This window comes from Choloepus didactylus, chromosome 2 (genome assembly GCF_015220235.1).
Source record: "Choloepus didactylus isolate mChoDid1 chromosome 2, mChoDid1.pri, whole genome shotgun sequence".
NCBI classification, from domain to species: Eukaryota; Metazoa; Chordata; class Mammalia; order Pilosa; family Megalonychidae; genus Choloepus; species Choloepus didactylus.
This window is the reverse complement of record NC_051308.1, coordinates 11,504,455-11,528,518: the sequence shown is the minus strand read 5'-3', so window position 1 is coordinate 11,528,518 and position 24,064 is coordinate 11,504,455. Positions and strand designations below refer to the sequence as shown.

The following is a 24,064-nucleotide window of genomic DNA, read 5'->3' as shown; positions in this document are numbered from 1 at the left end:
AACAGAAACAGGTACCACTAATAGGCCCTTGAGGAATTTCTAAAAGAGATGGAGCAGATAGGATAATGCTGATACAAAAGTACCAGAGAATCTTAGTTCAACCAGGCAAAGAAGAGCACATAACCTTCAACTAAAGGTTGCAAGCAGAATGCCACAACAGGGCATCTGTCTACAATGGGAGAGTGAGGGAAATGGGTGTTTGACCTTGGCAGGCATTCTTGTGCTCCCTCCACCAGGCTGCCGGGAAGGGAGAAAAGAGGAGCAATACTGCAGTTAACTTTGGATGACCACTACACTGAGCTGCTGGGAGGTGGGAGTGGGGTGTAGATCACAGCTCAGCAAAGCAGTGAAATTCCCTAATGATCTAGAAGATTTACTATTAGATGAATGCTAACTGCACACAGAGGCCTGATATAACAGCAGCAGAGGCTAGAAGGAGGGAGGGTAGGAAATCAAACTGAAGACCTTCTTCCAGAACCCTCTTAGACCTACCCTCCCACCAGTTTGTCAAAAAAAAAAGGAATTAAAACCTGCCTTTGATTGTTCTGTACGAACCTCTGCTGGCTTCCCTTATCACTCAGTTATTTTGGTTTTCTAACTGCTTCACATGTTGGAATGTCAACTTGGATTTAAGATCTTTGAGAGCAGGAATCACATCTTCTCCCAGGATAGCTCTAAATTCACAGGCATACAAATGACTGATTATATGAAAACAGAAACAAAGATACCAATTTTTCTGCAAGAGCACTAGGACTTATAAAAATTATAGTTTCTGCACTGTACACATTTACCCTTTTATGATTCATTCTCAAAGATCTGTATAATCTTTTAATCAGCCCAGAGACTCTTCTTGAATACTGGCTTGAAAACAGTTTTTCAACCACTGAAACACCAGGCATTTATTTTCTAACAGTTGTTTTCTAACATTTCTAATTTTCCATTAGTTCTCTCACTGAGGAAACACTATGGTAACTGAGGTAAGAATTTTTAGAAGGCTCTTTCCGCCTCAATGAACTTAGGCATATCCAAGGAATTAGAGTAATGCAGCACACATACAAATTTTCAAAAATTATCTTCAACCGAAAGTTAGGTCTAAAGTGGAACTCAGGAAATAGCAAACAAAATTGAACAACAGTATCTACATAACCAATTGAAAAGAAATAACTCAGAAAGATAAAATGATAGGAAAAAAATGAAAAGACAACTTATCAAAATTTTGGGGATGCACCAAAAGCAGTGATTAAAGGGAAATTTACAGCACTGAATTCATTTATTATAAAAAAAGAAAGATCTGAAATCAGCAATCTAAGCTTTCAACTAAAAAAGAAGAGCAAATTAAATCCAAAGTAAGCAGAACAAAAGAAATAAAAAGTAGATTAGAAATAAATGAAACTGAAAACAGGAAAACAATAGAGAAAATCAATGAAACCAAAAGTTGGTTCTTTGAAAAGATCAATTAAATTGATAAACCTCTGGAGAGATTAACAAAGAAAGAAGACTGAAGACACAAACTACAAATATCAGAAATGGAAGAGAGACCATCACTACTGGTCCCATAGACATAAAAAGGATGATAAAGGAATATTATGAACAATTCTATGCCCACAAATTTGACAACTCAGATGAAATAGACAAATTACATGAAAGACACAATATACCAAGATTCACAAAAGGAGAAAAAGAATATCTAAATATGCCAGTATCTATTGAAGAAATTGAATCAATAATTAACCTTCCAAAACAGAAAATATAGGCCCAGTTGGTTTTACTGGTAAATTCCAACAAACATTTAAAGAAAAAGTGATACAAAAGACCTAAAATATCTTCCAGAAAATAGAAGCAGAAGGAACACTTCCTAACTCAGTTTATGAGGCCAGCATTACCCTACTATCAAAACCATAAACAGACATTACAAGAAAGGAAAATTACAGACCAATATCTCTAATGAACATAAATGTTAAAATCCTCAAAGGAATAACTGCAAATCAAATCCAACACTATATAAAAAGAATTATACATCACAACCAGGTGGAATTTATTCCAGGCATGCAAGGCTGGTTCAATATCTGAAAATCAATTAATGTAATCCACCGCATCAGCAGGCTAAAGAAAAAAATATACACTATCAATAGATACAGAAAAAGCATTTGACAAACTCCAATATGCAATCATGATTAAAACTCAGTAAAAGAAAAGAGGCGAACTTACTCAATTAGACAAAGAACATATACCAAAAATCTACAGCCACCTCATATTTAATGATGAGAAACTAGATGCTTTCCCCAAAAATGGGGAACAAGGTGACAATTTCCCTTCTTACCAGTCTTATTCATATCACACTGTTAGCCCATACTAATGGAGTCAGGCAAGAGAAGGAAATAAAAGGTATACAGATCAGTTAGGAAGAAATAAAACTGCCTTTGTTTCCAAACGGTATGATTATCTATGGAGAAAATCCTTAAGAATCAACAAAAAAACACTTGGCGCTAATAAGCATTTATAATAAGATTGCAAGATATAAGGCTAACATACAACCCAATTGATTTCCTATATACCAGCAATGAACAATTGGAATTAAAAATTAAAAATACAACACCATTTACCACAGTGTCCCCAAAAATGAAATAAAACATACGCAAGATCTATATGAAGAAAACTATAAAATTTTAATGAAAGAAATCAAAGAAAATCTAAATAAATAGAGAGACATTCCATGTTCATGGATAGGAATACTCAATATTATTAAGATATCAATTCTTAACAACTTGATATATAGATTCAATGCAATCACAATGAAAATCCCAGCAAATTATTTTGTGGATAATGACAAACTGACTCTAAAGTTTACATGGAAAGACAAAGGACACAGAATAACTAACATAATACTGAAGAACAACAAACTGAAGGAAACTATCCGATGTCAAGTTACTTTCCTACAAAACCACAATAGTGTGAGGTTATAAACCAGAGAAGCCATAAATTCCTAGATAAGGCACCAACCCCTGCCCACCACAGGTGCATCTTAAAGTTCATGTGTGCATGCCTAAGCATGATAGCCATCTGCACTACAACCACTCCTGCTACATCAAAGAAGCATGTTTATGCTCTTGCAAATCCCAACTTAGCTCTGTGCCTTCCCTTTTCTCACCAGATGCAAAACCCCTGTTAACCACTTGGGTGGCGTGGAACGCTACTCTGAACATATTACAGTCACCTAGCACCAGTTTCCCAGTTTGTAAGTTCCCTAAGAAACTGTTACTATTTTACTATATGGAGTGGCCTGCTTCGTTTTTCAGTCTTAAATGCCCACTGAAATTTCGCAAAAACTATTCCATAGGTTCAGAGCCAGACAACTGGCAATCCAGCCAGGAAACAAAAAAATGAAATAAGCTGAAGGAAACAGGAATCCACTGGGGAAATCCTGGGGTGGTCAACTTCAAGTAAGGTGGGGGAGTTAGCCCATTTTTTTAGAACAGTTTTCCAGTGTGTGAATACAGGAATGTCCCAAAAATGCCAGCTAGAGTGTTATGGTGTTATGTGTCCTGAAGGGAAATCTGAGGGGCAAATAGAAATCACAAGGAAAAGAAACAATTGCAATCACAGAATGACCATTCTTATGGGAAGTTAGACATGCTACCAAAGCCCAATTAAAAGCAGAAGCTGAAGTAAGGAGATTAGGAGCGGCTTTAAATTCTAGAAAAGGATAACAGGTTAGCATGTTCCAACAAAATGAATTAGCAAAAAAGGTACAAACTCAGGAGGGACAATTAGAAGTAACAGCATGTAAAGTTGCAAAAATGCATGGAAGGAAGAGGCTGCTGCTGCAGGTCCTAGCGGTTACCCAGAGGGAAGGCTGGCATCTGAAGGTGTGGGATCCCTGGGAGAGTGCAGAAGGGGGAGAATGGGAGGAGGAAATTAAAACTGAAGATGACCCTAAACAAGTAAGGCTGTTATTGATTACAAAAATGAATGCAACCAGGGATCCCAAGGACCCTGTAGGTTCATGGCCAGATATCACAGACAGTATGATATTGGTTAAAGAACAGACAAAAAGATCAATGGAACAGAACAAAGTGACCAGAAACAGACGCACACAAATATAGCCAACTGATCTTTGACAAAGGAGCAAAGGCTTTTCAATGGAGAAAGGATAATCTTTTCAACAAATGGTGCTGTAACAACCAGACATCCATATACAAAAAAAAAAAAAAAAAAGTCGAGACCCAGACCATGTAGTTGTCACAAAAATTAACTCAAAATGGATTATAGACCTAAAAGTAAAATACAAAACTATAAAACTTCTAGACGATAACACCGGAGAGTATCTAGGTAACCATGAATTTGGGAATGACCAGTTGGTTACAGCCCCAAAACACTGCTAACTTACACAGTCCCCACTTTTATCCTCTACCTTTCCTTCTGGTGACATACACAACCCTAGCTTTCCTCTTTCAACCATACTCACACTCAGCTTTGTCAATTACACTTACAGTATTGTGCTACCATCACACAGTATTGTGCTACCCATGTTTTGCTTTAATTTTTAATGCAAAGCTTAGGTGCTTTTACAACATGAGTTCCTTCATATTTATTAACTGTTGCAGAGGGGTCCTTTCCATATTTGTAAACTGAGGCAGGGATGTCCCTTCTACTGAACCTCAAAATGTCCTCAACAGCCTCAACTGCTGCCATCCCACTCCACAGTTACCATGGGAGCCACCATCTACTACAACCACTCATCAGTCCCTCCCTGGGAATTCTGTAACACAGGAAATAGTCTCTCTCTAGACAACTGGGTCACAGTATGAAAACATGGGTGTTGTTGGCAGCCATGTTGTGCCATGTGGACTGAGGAGAGAAGAGGATGCTGGTCTATGACAGAAAAGAAAAATCAGAAGCACTAAGAGATGCTAAGGGAGGAGAAAGAGGCAGGAAGGGAAAGAGTGAGAGAGAGAGAGAGAGAGAGAGAAAGAAAGCACTATCCATATGCTCTGGTTCCTAGCCTGGAATCCAACTGAATCCTGCTTGCATTCCATTAAATGGCCCAGAATCCTTCCACTAAATTCCCCTTTCTGCATAACTCAGTTTAAGATAGGTTCTTTTACCAAGAAGCCCCTAGGTAACAGAGGGCTCTAGGGTCTTTTTCGTTGACTGTTCTGAAAGAAACAAGATAGAAACCTACAGATGGTAGACCAAACCCAACAGGGTTCTCAAGTCAGAATGAGGTAAGCTGCACCTCTGAACCTACTGCTGTAGCAGTGGTTAAATAGGATAACCCCAACAACACTGCTTTTCCCCAGGCCACCACGTTTCACAGCAATTTTCTAGCAGGACGTTAGGCTATAGGTTAACTCCTCAAGCTATCCCACCTACTGCTAGGTTATAGGGGAAGTGAGTTGTTCTCTATTCCAAGTCCTTGCTTTGAGGGTATAATAAAGGAGAGAAAGAAGCAAAGTTTTTAGGACAGCACCAAAAATCACTGTGCCTGGAGAGTAGCACTGCCCTCTTCGAGGGCAGCAAGTCAAAAGATGAAAAGCAGGCACATTTCACCTCATCAGCTCTGTCTCAGTTTGCCAGTCTGTTATGACAAATACCACACAACAGGTTGACCTAAATGATGGGAACTTATTGACTCACAGTTTTAGAGGCTAGAAGTCCAAATTCAAGGTCTCAACAAGCCACGCTTTCTCTCCGTGTCTGTAGCATTCTAGTGCTGGTTTGTGACAGTCTTTGGTGATCCTTGTCTTGTATCTCTGCGCCCATCACATGGCTTCGCCTTCTGGCTTCTACTACTCTTGCTCAGTTGTCTGTGTCTCTGTCTAGAGTTCCTCTCCTTTTAAGGACTTCAGCCATATGGATTAAGGCCCACCTTGATTCAATTTGGATTCATCTAAATAAGATCTCTGAAGATCCTATTCACAATTGTGTCCATACCCTAACTAATAATAACATCTTTAAAGGTCCTATTTACAAATGGTTCACACCCACAGGAACAAAGATTAAGTTTTGACCATGTCTTTTTGGGGGACATGATTCAAGCTCCAATAGAGACAGTAAGTAAATGCAAGCTTATAAAACAAACGGGGATTCCAGAATCAAACAACTACTTGAATACTGAGTTCACAGCAGCAATATTCACAATAGCCAAAAAGGTGGAAGCAACTCAAGTGTCCATCAACAGATGAATGGATAAACAAAATGTGGTATATACACTCAGTGGAATATTATTTAGCTCTAAAAAGGAACAAAGTTCTTATACATGCTACAATGTGAATGGACTCTGAAAACTTCATGCTCAGTGAAAAAAGCCAGACACAAAAGGATGAATATTATGACTCCAACTTAGATAATACATCTAGAATAAGCAAATTCATAAAGACAGGACGTAGATTAGTGGTTACCAGGGGATGGGAGGAGGTTGGGACAGGGAGTTACTGCTTAGTGAAGACTGAGTTTTGTTTGGAGTGATGAAAAATTTTGCAAATAGATAGTGGTGATGATTGCCCAACACTGTAAATGTAATTAATATCACTGAATTGTGTACTTAAAAATGGCAGAAATAGCAAAATTTTGTGATATATATACATACAACCACAATAAAATAAGTAAATTTTTTAAACGGACAACATATTAGAACTTGTTAACAATTTATTTTATACATATATTTGGTATATGGAGAAACAGCATCTGCTTTTCTCAAAGCATGTCAACCTACATGAACCTACTCAGAACTGTGGCTGACCTGAGGGGTAAGTCTGAATAGGCAGAAAAGAGTTCTGGCTTTTTATTTGGGAGAGGGAGAGTACTGAACCCAAGCAGCAGTCTCCTGAAATTAGTAATATTGAAAACTCATTCAACACCATCTATTTCCTCCAACCTAATAATACCATATCAGCACAGTCTTAACATTACTAATTCCTAAATATTTCAACATAAATGGAACAGCTCCTCACTCCTCAGAAATCACTGCTGCTTTCCTATCAGCCACAAACAGATGGCAACTCAGAAGAGTCCTGTTCCCATTATGCCAACTTGGCAGGAGGCTCACCTGCCACCACCTGATACACCAATGCCTCCCACCTGCCCACAGAAGGCTCCCAAACACTACTAAAATCCTGCCTGGATGCCCACTGATCAGCATCCTTAAAAGCGTAGGGGGGGAGAGTCTCATTACAACTACACTAATTAATAAACATAGGGAGGGACCACATCACATACTAATATAATCACAGTCCTGCGACATGGTCCAGGCAGGTTCCCTGCCTGCTTACACTGGGATGTAGTCCAGTTTTAGCTAATATATCCATATGTATGAGAATCAGAGCAGATCTTATTATACCAAAGGAAAACCATCGGAGATGCTAAAAGTTCAATTTCAGATATATTAATATACCCATAAAATTGTATTTACAAAGAAACAGCTATCCTGATTTTATAATTCCAACACAGATTTCTTGGCCACAGTTTTTTAATTTACATGATCAAAAATTAAGAGAATGAAACAGACTGTTCATAAATTATGCCGAAGTTAGAAAACTATGAAATATATATCAGGAGGGAGGGAGAAAAGAATATGGATTATGTACTTCATCAGATTCCACGCAAAGAAGCTCTTCTGTGCTTTCCAGACAAACCTACTAATCACCAAGTCCTTAATCATGGACTGCTCCTTGCCTGCTCAATCAAACTTGATGCTTTGGAATATTCAGCCAAGGCTTTCATTAGCAACTGTACTCGTCTCATAGCCTAGTATTAAACCCTCCAATGGCTCTGGAAATAAAGACCAAAATCCTTAAACACTGGATAGAAGACCCAGGGTGAACAGTCTCTCTCCCACCATGCCTCTGCATTATCTCAGGGACGTCATCTCTGACTCCCTGACTAGGATCATGTTTTGCCTTTGTACCCTGTACTCCTTCTTCATGGCATGAATGAATGGATGGACTCTAATTATTATTGCATCAGTTAGTATATCTTCAGGTGCAAGTAAAAGGTAATCCCAATTCCATTTGGCTTAAACCATAAGGAAATGTATTTCACCTAACAAGTCTAAGTGTGAGTGGGTGCCAGATGTGGGATGCCAGGGCTCTAAGGAGTTTCTCTGCTGCTTTCTTGGCTCTGTCCTCTCCTCGGCATTGGCTTCATGTTCAGAATAATAGTAAGATGTTCCAGGGACCACATGCAGAATATGACAACTTTCAGTGGATGAAAAGGACCATCTTTCCTTGTATTGTCATCTTTAAGGTTGAGAGAAATTTCCCAGAACCTCCTGGCAGACCTTCCTCTCAACACACTGGCCAGAACCACATCACTCACTCACGCCTCTAGCAACCGCCCACTGTAATGGGACCAGGATGATTTAGCTGAAACAAATCAGGATTGACTCCTGTGCTGGGGATGGGGTCACCCACCCCAGAGTCACATGGTGGAAGGGAGGATATCCAAAAACAAAATCCCAATTCCCATTAAGAAGGAAGAAGGCAGGAAAGGATGTTAGATATGCACTCAACAGGGTCTGTACATCATCGATTTGGGGTGTAGGCTCTGGTCCCCAACACTGTCTAAGACTTCCAAGAGAAAACTTACATCAACCTACTTCTCAGGTCAATCTATAAAAACTGGCAGCACTAACAAGGAGAGGAGGCCACAGAGTGAGACAGGGTACAGGAGAAGGGATGCAGAACTTTTAATCAGGAGATATGGACTCAAGTCCCAAGAATTCCGCTTAAAGCTATATGACCACGGGCAAACCCCTTACCCTCTGTTTTCTCATAATAAAATTAAAATTAAAAAATATGTGTTTGACATACTGTGTAAGGTTTCTGTGAGGCCAAATAAACTGGTATATGTGGAAAAATACTTTGTAAACTGTTAAGCATATGTAAGCATTGATTATTACTTGCAATGAAAGTCACAAACCATTGAGAAAAACTCCTTGAAAAGGCAGCTAAACCAACTCTGCAAATAAACTCACTACTCTCCCCTCTACGTGGAAGTAGGCTGTAAGTTTCCCCAGTAACAGGGGACAGGACTTCCAGAGATGAGACTGGCCCTGGCATAGTGGGACTGACAGTGCCTTCTTGACAAAAAGGAGGAAAAGAAATGGAAGAAAATAAAGTTTTAGTGGCTAAGAGACTTCAAATAGAGTCAACCAGTCATTCTGGAGGTTACCCTTATACAAGCTTCACCCACATATTGCAAATAGCCACAGTGTGCCAAGCCCCAACCAACAGCATTCCTGAAAATCCTAGAGAATACCCTGGGCTCTATCTAAGACTCTATAAAAGTTTTTCTTAGTAGGTTTATTTTTTCAGAAACTTAAGGCCTCCAGATAGATCCCACGCCAGATAAGCCATAAAACCCAGAGGTACCTACCTCTCCAAGAACATCAACCACTTTCATTCCTCTGCCCTATAAGATCAATACCCGTTTCCAGCACAAAGATGTTAGAATGGTCATTGCCCAGATATCCCTGAAGATTGAGAAAATGATTAAATGAGAGGGAGGAAGTATAACTGAGAAATTAAGATTTAACAAATGATTATGACTACTGACCCATTATATAGATATTTCTTTTTAGTTTCTAGTGTATTAGAATAGGAAATACCAAAAATTACTGAGCTGTATTCCAGTAGCCCTGATCTTTGATAATGACTGTATAGCTATATAGCAAAAATCAATAAATTAAATAAATAAATAAATAAATAAATAAATAAATAAATAAATTGGTTGCCCGTGTTTGTAAGGATCTTTCTTCTGGATGTTTTATTCTGTTCCACTGATCTATATATCTGACAATACTACACTGTCTTAGCTAACCTACCTTTATTTTAAGTCTTAAAATAGGTAGAGTGCAATACTAGGGGTCAACAAGGGAGGGATAAGGGGTTTGGGAGGTTTGGGGTTTCATTGTTATTTTTACTTCTTTTTCTGGAGAAATGCAGATGTTCTAAAATTGATCATGGTGATGAATGCACAACTATGTTATGATACTGTGAACCACTGATTGTACACTTTGGATGGAATGTATGGTGTGTTAATATATCTAAGTAAATTACATTAAAAAAAAAAAAAATTCAACAGCACACTCACCAGAAAAAAAAAAGAAAGAAAGAAAGAAAGAAACCTAAAGCTAAGGCTCCTAGCTGGCCAAACTAAACCATGTATAATCTACCAATGAGCATCTGATTTAAAATATTATATTTCTATTAATTTACTACTGACTTGGATGGAGGTTTTCCAATACAATTCACTGATTCTCTCTAATGGTTAGGACAGAATATAACAACTCTTCAGAAGTTGTGTTACAAGCTGCAGAAAACCAAAGCCAGTAACCTCTTCTCTGCTCTCTCACTGACCTCTCTGAAGGCATATACAGCGACTGGTCTCACACTATTTTCTAAACGGAAAGACAGGGTGGTAGTGTTTTACAAGTCAGAAAAGGTTAAAACATTTTTAAAATTAGAGGTGCTTTTAGTTAGGAGACAGGAGGCTGATTTGAATGCACAAGTAGAAGCTATTGGTTACCAGTGAGAAAGCTCAGCCCAACTCACATTAACAAGTGAGTGGAGAAGCCAATGGATAATAAAATCAGGAGGCATCTACGGACTCAGTGCTAATGCTATTTTTATCAGGCAGTGTAGGCATGAAACCACCCAACATGCAAACTGTCCGATCTAATTTCCTGTCTGCCCTCCCCACCTCTTACTTCCGTTCATCTGTCTTCACACATAAGCAAGGGAAGAGATGGGTAAGCAAGCCACCGAGTTTTTCAAACCTACATAAAAAATAAGGCATGCATTTACATATGCTAATCTTTTTTTTATTATGATTAGATACAACATGCTTTATCTAGACAATAAAGTTGAAAGACTGGTCATGCCTAGCACCAAAATGCTGGGTTTATGTGTTAACTTCCTTTGATGTCCAGAAACATAAAAAGCTTCTTCACAGTTAGGGTGACTTTTTCTCTTGGGCTTAAAAAATCAGCAACATATCCTGATATTCCACTCTGGTCCAGGAAAAAGAAGAATGAGGTAGCAGTCTGAGAGCAAAAACATCGTAGGGAATTATGATGAATGGATAATGGAAAGTGAACAATTTGAAAGGCATTTCTGGTGCCCAAGTTCCTTGTGGTCCTACACATGTAAAGCATGCATACAGGTCACAGGGGCCAAAAATAGTTTCTATATAAATTACATTTATATAAGTGAAAGGATTCTGTAAACTATAAAAACAAAGTTCTACACATCTGTGGGGTTTTCACCATAGCTACTCTTTACAGAGCTTGTTGCCATTTGTGGTCCTGCCTCTTTAAAACCCAACCCTTCTAAATGCAATGTGGTAGCCTAGACTGGATACTGAAACAGAAAGGATATTAGCGAAAAAAACTGGTAAAATCTGAATAAAGTCTAGAGTTTAGTTAACAACGTTACCACCAATGTTAATTTCTTAGCTTTGACAAATGCACTAGTTACATAAGATGTTTACATTAGGGGAGCCAGATGAAGAATACACAGGAGCTCTCTGTACTATCTACAACTTTTCTGTAAATCTAAAATTACTTCAAAATAAAAAGCTCACTAAAAATTTAAAACACCCAATGTTTGCTCAAAAAGCTGGGTGGGGGGTGGGGGGGGGGACTCCAAGGAGAAAAGACTTTCTAAGCAAACCATCAAAGGAGAAACTATAGAAAAAAAGATTGACAGATTTGTGCAGAAAATTGAAACTTTTATACATTCCACTATGTCATGAACAGAGAGGAGAAAGGCAAACAAGCTGTAAAAATATTCATAACACAAATTTAAAAGAGGGGTTAATATTTATAAAAGTAAATAGCCTAAATTCTCTATCTGCTACTGTGGTTTCTACACATTTCAACTCTGACACATCCAAACTCAAATTCCAAGTCCCCAGAAACTAGGGCTTTGCCCATTCCATCGACTGCCTCAGATTTCCCACAGCCTGCTCTCCAGCCTCTGCTTCCATTAGCCTGGGAGTTCTGCCGGAGAAAGCAGTGCTTCCGTGCAGCTTCCAAGCCAGAGGCTACCTTCCAGTTTAATTGGTGTCATCATTCCTAAGCAAAGTCTCCTTCTGGAGTCCAAAAGTCTTTCCGTCTTTATGACTTCAGTGCCTAATGCTTAGTGATGTGGTGCCCACAAAAGTCAACTGGTCAAACCAGAAGCAGGATTCCCAAGGAAAAGATTAAGCTTTGCAAAGACCTCCTACTGTCAAACCCAGACTCAGATTTCAGCATCAGCCAATTAGGTGGACAGAGAAGGGAAGAAAAAGCATTCACCACATCTTCTACCTGGAGCCCAGTTCACCTGGATTTCCTAAGAGAGTTGAATATCCAAGGAAAAACATCTTTTGAAATAAAATAAAGCCACACCTAACTAGATCTGTTCTAGTTTGCTAATGCTGCGGAATGCAAAACACCAGAGATGGATTGACTTTTATAAAAAGGGGGTTTATTTGGCTACACAGTTACAGTCTTAAGGCCATAAAGTGTCCAAGGTAACACATCAGTAATCGGGGACCTTCACTGGAGGATGGCCAATGGCGTCCGGAAAACCTCTGTTAGCTGGGAAGGCACGTGGCTGGCGTCTGCTCCAAAGTTCTGGTTTCAAAATGGCTTTCTCCCAGGACGTTCCTCTCTAGCAACTTATCTTAGTAATTGGGGAGTGAGGGGGGGGTTGTGGTTATGCATGTGCTTTTAAATTTAGAAGGGGACCAGAGAATTAAGAAAGAGAGCATACTTATTTCAAGATGTACTCATATACATACAGTTTATATTAAATTTAGAATCATACTAAGAATTAATATTATCATATTAAGAATCAAGAAGCAGAAGATGGTAAACCTCATGCAAAATTTCAGTTCCACACATAAAACAAATAAGCATCAAGAAATAAAATATCTCACACACAGAGTAGTGTGTGACAGTGATTAAACCACTGAACTAAAAATTCAGTAGCTAGAGGTCTGAATCCCAAATGAGTCTCTACCGTGTTCAATAACCTTAGACAGAGCTCTTGCCCTGGAGTTTCCTATTCTATAAAATAGTCTGCTTCTCAAAACAGCATTATGTGGTAACAGACAGTACCTAAGGCCAGGTAGACACAAAATAAAGAGAAAGAAATTGAACCAAATCTTAATTTTGTAGGTGCTTCCTTCATTACCTACTTTAGGAAAGAGTCCAGACTCCCCAGCACGCCTCGTTCTTCACACATTTCACCTTGGGTCCTCTTCAACACTCATTATCACCAAAGGTGGTTCAACTCAAACCAATTTTGCTACTCATTAGCAATCTAGTAAAAGGTTTGATAATAACTGACTAAAATTAAAAGGTTGAAGTAACTGGCTTAAATTGAGCTCCAGACATTATCTGTACCTTTCATATGACAGTGCTTACCCTACTTCACACAAATAATGTTTTGGCTGTCTTGTACACACTAGAGAAATGGACTACTTCCCCAAAACCAAGCACATGCCATCCTTCTGTATTGTGTAAAGGAGGAAGAACTTCAACATCTGAACATGGGAGAAGGACAACGAGATTGCATCTTATATGACCATTAGTCATGCCAAGGAGACCACAGTTATTTGCAAAACACAGAAAGCCAAGAAAGGAAAGACAACGTGATATCCCTGGGCTCTAAGAATTGAAAACAAAACTCATACCATTTCTGAGGTCAACCTTGAGACTGCTTTAGTTATTTTATGATGAACTTATTACATTAAATTTATAGAAAGCTGATTTTGAAGTACCTTATATTTTTGCTTCTATAGATACTACTGTAAAAAAAAAACAGCATTTTTAGTATAGGAGGGACTTAATAGTTTATTATCACATTTCTTGCACATAAATGTACATAAAATGCAAATCTCATTCACTATGATTGACTACTTTTTATATGGTAACATCTTTCAAAACATTAATTTTAATTGATCAAAAATTTTAAATAAATATATTCTATATTGCAATGTAATCATGTGGCTTGTTGATGGTCTAGAAAAGATTTGCTAGTGACTATTTACAATTAAAGGTTGGCATAACTAGAGAAAACTGAGTTGTAGTGATACATGTGGATTTCATACATCAGCACGTTGTTCCAAATGATAACAGAGACCTGGCTGTCATAGTCATTAGAGTGAAGAGGAGGGAGAGGCAAAATCAAACACAGACAGGATGCCATAAATCCAAAGAATCTGGGAAGTGATGTTCTAAGACGCTATAATGCATAGATTCTGGGCAGCACCCAATGTTAAAGCACTTAATTTATTCCCAAGTTCCATAGAACCAAAAAGAGACAAAACAATGTGTGCACTTTCATTCTTGCTTCTGTCACAGTACTAAAAATTATTACGAATGGAAAAAGATAAGCAAACTGTGAGCTTCCTAACTTTTATTAAGAGTGGTTATGTTCTATTCCAAGCATTACGGAATGTATTTCGTTATTCAGGTATCAGAAAATTAATCCAGGAAAGTAAATTTCCTACATATGAAACACAAAACTGGGTTCTTCAATTCATGGGAAAAGATGATAAGAACAAAACAAAGAGTTCATACTACTTGTAAGGGCTGGAAAGTGTGACCCGAGTTTTAATCATTTTCATATACCTGGCTGTCCACAAGATACACCGTTAAATTTCTTTCTCTCAGACACACTGAATCCAGGCATTACTTTTTAAAGGCATTCTTGCCTAATTCAACAAATGTCAATACTACAGTTAAACTTTCTGATTATTTAACAATTCTGAATAGTAACTCTGGCTACCTAAAATGTCAGCTTTGGGTGATCAGAGATTTATATACACAGTGTAAGCCTAACTTCTTATGATGCATGTATTGATATTCTAACCATTGAAACTGAATTTGGCCATCTGGTTTTGCAGCTAAGAGGGCTGTCTAAAACTTGAGAAACTGATTATGTGTGAAGATAATCCTGTATATCTTTAGCATATGGTAATATCACAGCTGAGCAGCTTTTCACGAATACTGAAGCTTCCCAGCAGTGATAGCTCAGCTTGCCATTCATCCAAGGACCTTGGACACTACTTTTTTTTCAAAGCAGTTAGTAACAAAATGTGTGTTTCTCCAGGGAGGTCCTCTTAATAGTTAAAGATGAGGGAAAGGCACGATACAGGGAAAAATAACATGGTACTCAAAGAGTTTTCTACTTTTCTACCCAAGACTCCTGGTTTCCCTTGGTAGAGATGAAAATTACATGCAAACACACATCAGAAAGGTACCAGCCTCAAGAAGTTTAATCTTCCTTTTGTCACTGTCAAAAAACTGGTAAAAGAAACATTTCGTAAGATGAATGAATTCTGAACCAGTGATGTCTGCCTACTTCAAGCGGAATTCAAAACCAGTGAGTAACAGTTTCTGAAAGCAGGTACAAAAGAGCCTTTAGAACCCAGTGTTCCAACTGGTAGCTAGCTGGATCAACAGCCGAAACTTAAAAGTCAAGGTTCCTCATATGACAACATGGATGAACCTTGAGGACATAAAGCTGAGTAAAATAAGCTAGACACAAAAAGAGAAATATCATCTCTTACCACTAATGTGGACTCTGTGAAAAATACAAAATAAATGTTTTATACTGTAGAATGTAGGGGACCTAGAGATAGACAGCAACTAGTGAAGGGGGAATGATAATCTAATAAGAACAGATAAGATAACGGAGACTAATCTTAATGATATGGGAATGCTAAGGAATTACTATGGTTTGTTAATTTTCTTGGGGTATGGTAGGAAAATGTTGGAAACAATGTAGTTATTTTAGGTTATTTTTTTTTTTTATTCTTTTGTTTTGTTTTGTTTGAAATGTTTTTTTTAATTTTTTTGATAAAGTTAGAAAAAAAAAAGTAAAGATTCCTAAACATATATTCACTAAAAGAGCCAAATTCTTAGCTTTAAAGAGATTATTAGATCTGACACTACAACATCTTTGATCTAGTGGTTATAATACACTCAAATATTAAGACTAACAAAATGAATAGCAGAAATAATCGTAAGAATGCAATACCTTGTATTACGTGTTAACAAATTCTTTCACACCTATTAGGGCCTAAATTGAGTCTTCAATTTTTAAAAATTAAGAAATCAATATCTTAAATTGTAGAATGTGTTACCTTAGAGTTCTTTCACAACCATTTTAATCTCCAATTGTGCCTCTGATTAAAAATAATAACAGTGAGAAAGATGTTCAAATAAGTGTATATAATCCACACAGCACCTCTGCACACCTACAGAATAATGTTCTACACTTGACTACTATTACACCATTTCTATTAGAGGCTTTCCATAATTATCTATTTTACAATTTTATTCTTAAAACGCTCTTTCTCTCAGCTAAGTATAAAATTACCACATGATCTGGAAATCCCATTCTGGGTAGGTATAGACCCAGAAGAACTGAAAGCAGGGGCGCAAACAGATATTTGCACACCAATGTTCACAGTGGCATTATTCACAACTGCCAAAAGATGGAAGCAACCCAAGTGTCCATTAACCGATGAATGGATAAAAAAAATGTGGTATATACATTCAATCAAATATTATTCAGTTATAAAAAGGAATGAAGTCCTGATGCATGCGAAACATGGATGAACCTTGAGGACATTATGTTGAGTGAAACAAGCCAGACACAAAAGGACAAACACTGTATGATTTCGCTGTTATAAACTAATTATAATTTGCAAACTCATGGAGTTAGAGTCTAGAATAAAGGCTACCAAGAGATACACTGGGTTTAGGGAATGGGAAATTGACGCTTAACTTGTACAGATTTTCTGTATAGGCTGATGGGAAAGGTTTGGAAATGGATGGTGGTGACGGGGACACATGGTTGTGAGTGTAGTTAACAACACTGAACTGCATAGGTGAATGTGGTTAAAAGGAAAAACTTTAAGACATATGTTACTAGAATAAAAAAAGAAGGATAAAACATAGTACTGTACAACACAGTGAACCCTATTATGGAGAAAAAACTATAGTTAATAGTACAAGTATAAGAATGTTCCTTCATGAATTATAACAAATGTATGACACTAATGCAAGGTTTAATAATAGGGAGGTACATGGGGAAAAATATATAAACCTAATGTAAACTACAGACAATATTAATAATACTATTTTAATAATCTTTCAATTGTAACAAATGTAACTAGTATTAAAATAAATAGTACAATTATTAAAAAGGGCTATCAACAATTGTAAAAAATGTTCCACACTGCTGCAAGGTGTTGGTGGTGGGATGGGGTATGAGAATTCTGAATTTTACGCAGTATTAGTCTATAAACCCACAACTTCTCTAATAAAAAAATTTTAAATATATATATGAATTATCATTAACAAACATGTTCTTTCTCTTGAGGGTGGTGTATCCTTGACACCATACCGATACTCCTGCTTACTGACAGGAGAAAAATATATTTGATTCTCAATTAACCCTACTTAAAGGGAAAAACAGCATAGTTTAAAAATCCATGAATAACCCAAAGTTTTAATTTCCATCAATCATTTGCTAAGAAACCAAGAAACCAAACAGAGCTGATCTATTGGTATAGGTCCTAAAATGCCAAAAAGGGAAGAACAAAGGAATAAGAAAGCCCAAGTTTTTCAGTTGGCAGCAATTTAAGGATATGTGACAATTAATTCAACACTTCTGAGCAAAGAATTTATTTAATTTTAACTAAATATGTAGTGACCATCTATTTCCTCATCTTCTTGAAATGTCTTCCCCTCTCTTTTGTGAAAAGCACCCCAACTCTTCTTCAGTAAGTGAGTCCTCCCCATTCCATATGGTCTTTGTGGGACTGTCAGTTGAAAACAATTCTGCACACACACAGCCCAAGAGTGCACAATTTACCCAGACTAGGTCAATCACATTCTCTCTCCGAGCAATCTGAATTTACGACACAAGAATGAAGCCACTTGGTGCAGAGTCTTTGAGACCATGAGGACCCAAACAGCCTAGATCTTCTGAGGAGGCCTAGTTCTTGGCCTTGTCAGAGCCTAGCTGTTCAGCACTGTGCCTATACTATTTCTAACTGCTAGACCTACAGTGCTGTAGCCTACCTTTTCCACTCATTATTATATTGTGGCCATCTTTCCAGACTGGTAAATACAGATCCATGTCATTATTTTCAATGGCTGCATGGAATGAAGGTATCATAATCTATTCAACTCATTTTTTATTTAAGGTATTTCCAATTCTTTACTATGTACATATATCTTTCCTAAAGTTTCCTATAATTCTTTAGGATAAATTCCTAAGTGGGAACTTCTGGGTCAAAGGCTATATGCACACTTTATACCTTGCTATACATATTTATTTTTATATTTTGCTATACTATCTAGAATAAGTGTGTCCACTGAGGTCTAAATTAGCCCACAGTATACTGCCAATATAATAAAAAAAAAAAAATGGTATCTTAATTTTTGCTTTTAATTTCATTTCTTTAATTACTAGAAAACTGATTATTTGTCATGTATATTTCCTTATTTTCTTCCTTTAAAAATTGTGTGTTCTGATTCCAAGCCTGGAATAGGAAGTGTAAAAGATGAGCCTAGAACAGCACATCCTTCTTATACCAGAAAACAAGGACTACTAGAGGCATGTCAGAAGGACTAAGGAGTCAATCTGCATAAGCTTACTCTGTTCAAAGATGGAGCAATGTGAGCATTAGTAAGGACAATTGCAATGGACTGAAACACAACATATATGTTGAAATACAGAAGTTCATAATATTACAAAAAGAAAACCATCAATCACCATTGGCGGATGCTAGGGAATCTAGTCAGGATTTTGAAAACAGGCAAATAAAGGGGAAAAAATCATTTTTCTCACTCTTCCTATACAATCTTGGAAGGAAAGTGATAGGATCCAACAAGGACATAATGCACATATTACTTTTATCCCTCCTGGGTCCTATATTTCAAAGAGATAGTATGTATTAAATAATAACTAGCTTGTTTCCCCTTGTTTTGATTAAACAAAAATATCTATAATTTCCAGTGGGATCATCATGAGATTGCCACAGTTAACATTTAGCATGTTAAAATTTAGTATGTTTAATATTTAAAAATTTAGTAACTAAATTAACATAATCCCAACAAAACTGAAAGAAATTTGACAGTTTAATTACATATTCTATGCAGTCTCAGCAGTCTCACTAAGAGAAAATGTACAAATTCTGTAAGGCTTTTGGTAATACTGAAAATATGCCATAGACTCCTAAAAAGGAACCAACACAATAACTAAATCAAAGCATTTTATAAGTGAGGTTTTACTCTATTTTCTAAAGCAGTTTGCAAATCACATGCACAGCTGGGTCACTACACAACTCCGTATCTTCAATCTTTCTCCATCTATAGCAGAAAATGAGAGAGATTGTAACTGATATTGTAAATGCCATTGAACAGATGAAGAAATTGATTCCCGTCTAGACTAGCAGTACACATAGCAGGCACTCAGTAAGCATTCCTGAATTCTGAAACTCAGTGACTCTGCAGCAAGACCTGGGCTGCACACGCTGTCCTATAACCTACCTAGTTAGTGAGAGTTGAAATTCCAACTGATGGAAGACTGCTGCTGTCTCTTCACTCCTCTACCATTACTTGAAATCTCAGCATCAATGTTGCATGGTTCAATTTAAAAGACTGCACATACTATGCATCCTTTTATGGGTTTAAAAAAAATCTCTATTCAGAGTTTTGGTGGGAAAAAGAAGTGTGACTATCCAAACTCCATTCTTATAACTCCATATGAAAACCATAAAGTTCAAAATAATACACACATCTTTTCTAAATGAAGCCATTGTTTTAAAATATACAGTAAAAAGTACATCATGTTATTATTTCTTAGGCACAAGAAGCAGTCCTTTCTATTCCTCTCCCATGTCTCAAAACTCCACTGTTAAATTTTTTTTTACCTTACATGACTCCTTCTAACTCAGTACTGCATAGTTCTAACTCTAGAGGTCAACAACACCTCCCCCATAGCATGAAAAAACTGCTACTTTCACAGCCCCTACTAAAATAGAACTCTTCAAATTCTCAAAGGAAATTCATATCCACTGATGACTCTTTTATACAAATTAAGTACTATTTAAACTGAGGAACTAAATACTAGATTTGTCTATTCATGATTTATTCATATAATTATTTCCTTGACAGCAAACGATCAAGAACAATGGAGAACACTTGTTATTCTCCCATTCTGTATGTGGCTATCATTCACTGCACAGTGTTGTGCTCAGCTTCCAAACTGTCCAGCGAGACGGCAAAAGTCCTGGGAATGGTTGTTCTCAGTTGCAGCAGGGCTATGTGCAAGGTGCCCTGACAACTCACATTCAGCACAACCTCAAACCCCAGCAATCCCGTTGCCTGGGACTGAAAACGCTTGGAGACCACAGCACCACTCCCAGTGGACTTGCCTGCATAAACCATACACCAACTACTCAGAAATGGAAACCTGAGACACGTACAAAGATGCACAAAGAAAGGGACCCCCAAACACGGATTTTTGCCTTCAAAACCTTAGAAGAAAAGAAAGAATCATCTTGCCTACTGAGAGGACTTAGTGGAGATCCTTAAACAAGGCTCTAATGAACCACAGTAAAATTAAAAAGGAAGAGCCCCCAAACAGAGAAATCCAGGAAACACTTCCCTGGCAAGGCGAGTTAGCTATCCCCAAGGGGAGACAAGTGTTAAAAAGCTTTCCCATTACCATGGCAATTCAGCAAGTAGAATGAAAAGGTCCCAGACAGCACTGTGCCACCTCATTTCCTTCCACAATGCTAGATCACCCTCACCTTCCCAACCTTGAAGTGGTGTGATAGGAAAAAGTAGGTACCTCTCCCTGCTAATTGCGCCATCCGGGTCAAACTTTAGAATCAGCAACATACACTTTGTTTTTAAGCGAAGGGAAAAGAGGAAGGGTTGGTATCATGAGCGGAATCTCCGTGATTTGCCAGAGGAAACAACACAGACTCCAGACAGCAGAAGCGCCAGGATTTCCATGCAGCTGGCACGACAGGTGACTGGGCGCTGCTTTGCAGACACCCCGCTCGCAGGGCTTCACCGAAGGTGGGGCGGGCAAGAAGGGAGAGGAGAAACGGGGCTGGAAGACGAGAGGTGGGCAGAAGCAGAGAGGGAAAGCCACTTCATCTGGACGTTGGGGAGGAAGAGGAGGGGCACAGCCCGTCTCCCTAGAGAAACCGTTTTAAGGGATTTTGTGTCTCCTCAATTAAGAGGAAAAAAATGGCTCCAAGCCAAACGCCTCCCGATTTACACACACACACACACACACACACACACACACACACACACGCACGCACGCCAACCGAGCTCCTCTTTCGCCCCATTTCCTTACATTCTGAAACAAAAGACTAAAATAGCAAACCAGCAGCAACCGCCACCCGGAGCTCTAGTGTCAGACTCCCTCTTCCGACCCGCAGCCTCAAAAAGACTCCTCCGAGTCGGCCCCATCCCTCGCTCGCCATCACTCGCCACTCCCGACGCCTCCCGGGCCGAGCGCGGCGCCGGCGGCACCCGCCCTCTCGGGCCAGGGACCCTCCGCTTCCGGCGCGCCCCCCACGCCACCCGGCGCCCGAGCAGAGGGGCCTGCGGGACGCGGGCGCCCGAGCCAGTGTGCCCGCTCCGAGCGGCGGACGCGGAGCACGGACTCTGGGGGGCCGTAAGCTAGGGGTCCTAGTCGCTGTCCCCGTCGCGGGGCGGCGCAGCATCCCGCCCGAGCGGAGCAGACGGTGGCCCCGGCGCTCCCTGGCCCCGCCTCACCTCCCGAGGCGGCCGTGGCGGCGGCCACCCGCGGCTCCTCCGCGCCTCTCCGCCTCCTCCTCCGGCAGCACCACTCGGCCGCCGCCGCCGCCACCACCTCCCCCCGCGTCTCGACCAGGCTCCGCCTCTTGCCGCCACCGGGCCGGCCCGCCACGTGATTGCGTCACGTGACACGCGCGGCGCTCGGCGCCTCCCCGGGGCCCCCCGCCGCTTTCGGACGGGGCGGACTTGTGCGCGCCGGCGGGCTCATCACCACTCGGCTCGGCCCCAGAGGTCAGCGGGGCCGCGTCCCAGTTCAGATCTGGGAATTAGGTCGCCCGGCCGAGAGCGTTTCCCCGTGGGTCGACGCCGGGTCCCGACGACGTTCACTCTCGCACCCGCCCAGACATTAGTCGCTCCGCAGCTGGGCTACCTGCTCCCACTCCCAACACTAGCAGAACCTTTCCGCTCGCGGATACAATGCACGCCCGGCAGTCGGTTTTGCAATGAAACGACTAGGACCTGCTCTAGTCTGAACCTCGCTTACTTAAGAAATCCTTATTAGCCGATAATAGAAAGATTTGTATGCTGTCTGAACTTGGAGCCGGAAGTGAATATCATATTGTCTTTAATTGAATGCCACTGGAAAGTACACATTTGCTTGTGCTATGAAGCAAAGTAGCTCTCCTGAAAGCAGTCATTGAAGTGCCTTTGATGGTGATGATCTCAGATATAGTCCTTCTCTCTCCACCATCACCCCCCCTTCTTTCTCTCTTTCTCTCGGTTGCTCTTATAGAGAAAAGACCACATAGCATCATTTTAACTCACAGCCTCTCTCCCCTATTGATGGCCTTGTAGGACTGAAACTTTATGCATTCCTTTTCTGTCATACATAGAGAAACAGCTTGGCTGGTTGTATAACTTTTACGTAGATATGGTTAAAAAAAAAGAGAGACAAAGTCAGCATCCTTTCTTCCTTGATTTGAGGCATAAAATGTGCTATATATAATTAAGAATAGCAGCCACTCTTTGCAAGGACTCAGCATTGTTTTCTATTTTGCCTATTTGCAAAAGTTTTCAAATTAGATTCAGATTTAAGAATTTATGCTTTGCTGAATTTATGCTTGTAAAATGTCAAAGTCTGTCAATTTCTGAAATTACATGCTCATGATTTTTAAAATGTTGAAAGATGCTACCTAGATTTTTCTATTTTAAGAAAGGTAAATTTTAATTAAGGATATTTGCCTCCCATGTGTGCATTCCTGTAAGCATAATGTATTTATTAAAAGTAATAATAGCATTATTTGATAACAAAATTTTGTAAGCACCCCTAAATTTGATTCTTAACAAAGAAAACTACATTTAGATTTTAGGGTACCTTAAACTTAAAAGATAATTATCACTCAATTCAATGGAATGAGTAATTATGCTTCAACTGAGTGCTCAACATTAAGCTAAATATTGTAAAGAAAGCAGCAAAAGTATATATGGCTCTTGCCCGAGAAATTTCCAATTTCAAAACAATTACTTTAAAATACATATATATATATAACATATTAAGAAAGTCTCTACATCACCCACCACACCCCACCCCAATCTCACAAACATACACACACACACACACACACATATACACACACATTAACTGGAATCATCTGTCAAGGGCCTGGTACAAATTATGAAAAATCAAAAAATCTGACCTTTATTCTCAGGCTTTAAAGAGTTAGGGAAAGGACTAAAAATGAAACTGCAGTTGAAAAACGTCCCTGACCCAACAAATAAAATCTATATATTAGCATAAAAATGATTTAACAAATATCATGAAGACTGAACAACACAGGTGTTCTTTTTTCTGGGAAATAGAAAATACCAACCTTGAAACTACTCTGCTCCCAACCTCATAGTTTTCCTAAAGGCCGTCATATATAAACTCTCCTTTGGTACAAATACACCAAACCTCAGCAAAAATCTAAAGGCCTCCAAGTTTGTTTTCTGCCTCTGCAGTCAGTGTTTATATGAATGATCTTTCGAGCAAAACACCTCGACTTAAGTCCTGGTTCTACCACTTACTAGCAAGCAACGACAAGTACAATATTCCTAACACTGTTTCTTCAACCATATATTCAGATAACAATATCTACCTCACAGAGCTGTTGAAAAATTAAATGAAATAATTTATTTAAGTACTCAGTAGAGTGCCTGACATAGAATAAGTACTCAATCAAAAATAGTAGCTAATATTTTCTGAATTCTTATCCAGGGCCAAACATGGTA

General features: G+C 38.9%; 1 protein-coding gene across 2 annotated transcripts in view; it reads right to left on the bottom strand.

The window, feature by feature from the left end:
- The window catches only part of TULP4 (TUB like protein 4), a 336,350-nt gene extending 314,411 nt beyond the window's left edge, over positions 1-21,939 (bottom strand). Inside the window, exon 1 of one of the 2 annotated variants that reach the window (XM_037820591.1) lies at positions 21,812-21,939. The gene's annotated coding sequence lies outside the window, so the exon portion shown is untranslated. Of the gene's footprint in view, positions 1-21,386 lie in introns of both variants that reach the window. The other variant, XM_037820601.1, reaches the window with a different exon arrangement.
- Between the last annotated feature and the right edge of the window lie 2,125 nt (positions 21,940-24,064).